Here is a 1,460-nt window from a genome sequence, read left to right on the forward strand (position 1 = left end):
AGCTATATTTCTGTGACGTAGCTCAGGTATTTGATAAGGTGTGGCATGAAGGGCTTTTATATAAGATTAAAAACATTCTACCTTTAGAATTGTATAAAATACTGGAGTCCTATTTTAAAAAAATACACAATTTATGATGAAAGTAGGATACTTCATATCTGATGAACGACAGACAAGGGCTGGAGTACCACAGGGCAGTATTTTAGGCCCAACTCTGTACATCATATATACTGCTGATCTTCCAACAGCTAATAATGTTCGCCTCAAGCGAATAAAGTTACCTATCTTGGTATTCACCTAGATAGAAGGCTTACGCGGAGAAAACATATATATATATATATATTTGGCGTGGGAACCGCTTTAAGCGATTATAGCCGAATCCACCAGAGCGCGCCACTCATTCCTCCTTTTTGCTTTTTGGCGCCAACTGGAAACACCAAGTGAAGCCAGGTCACTTTGCACTTGGTCTTTCCACCGGAGTGGAGGTCGTTGCCAATGTTTAGAGGACCATAAATCTTGCGCAAAACCTTTCTCTCGAAAACCCCAAGAGTCGTCTCATCGGATGTTGTCATCGTCCATGCTTCAGCGCCATACATTAGGACGGGAATAATGAGCGACTTATAGAGTTTGATTTTGGTTCGTCGAGAGAGGACTTTACTTTTCAATTGCCTACTCAGTCCAAAGTAGCACCTGTTGGCAAGAGTGATTCTGCGTTGGATTTCAAGGCTGACATTGTTGGTGTTGTTAATGCTGGTTCCCAGATAAACGAAATTATCTACAACTTCAAAGTTATGACTGTCAACAGTGACGTGGGAGCCAAGACGCGATCGCAATTTGCAATTTGCAATTGCAAATAAGAGAGGCATATTGTTCTTTTACACTAACAAAATGTACAGTGAAGTTGCAATTGCAAATATGCAACACCATTTGCATCAGATTGTGAATTGCCCTACTGTACTTATTGACTGCATTATTATATATAATTATTTGTATAAAACCTTGATATTTATTCGTTAAAATCACCACTCCAGAAGTCGTTTTATCCATTGTAACCGAGCGATCATCGAAGAAACCTCATTTCTAATATTCCACAAGACAAAATTAGAAATGAAGTTCATAAACCTCACGCTGTCAGATAAAACGATATACCTCCTCATCGCGGGTGCTAATACTTTCGATTTGCAAAGAAAGTAAATGAAGATTGACTACAGAAATGATCCTGTGAAGTATAGTCTTAACTTTTTAACGGCCAACGCAGAGTATTTCAACCAAAAGTCTCATAAACTAGTTGAGAATTCGCAGAAATGAAACAGAAACGAAAAAAACTCATGTGAATATGTTTATACGTACACATGTGAATATGTCACCAACCAAAAATTTAAACATTGTTCTACAAAAACAAGATTTACTCAAATAGCACAAGCAAGTGCTTTAAGTTCTCTGCTTTACTCTCATTCACT

The 1,460-nt window shown here is 38.0% G+C and overlaps 1 non-coding gene across 1 annotated transcript; it reads right to left on the reverse strand.

Annotated features, from left to right (window-relative positions):
• Positions 1 to 1,021: 1,021 nt before the first annotated feature.
• LOC128921844 (small nucleolar RNA U3) lies at positions 1,022 to 1,236 on the reverse strand. Its single transcript, XR_008471151.1, has one exon. It is a non-coding gene; the product is annotated as a small nucleolar RNA U3 (small nucleolar RNA).
• Positions 1,237 to 1,460: the final 224 nt, after the last annotated feature.

The sequence above is a fragment of the Zeugodacus cucurbitae genome, chromosome 4 (assembly GCF_028554725.1).
Source record: "Zeugodacus cucurbitae isolate PBARC_wt_2022May chromosome 4, idZeuCucr1.2, whole genome shotgun sequence".
Taxonomy (NCBI): domain Eukaryota; kingdom Metazoa; phylum Arthropoda; class Insecta; order Diptera; family Tephritidae; genus Zeugodacus; species Zeugodacus cucurbitae.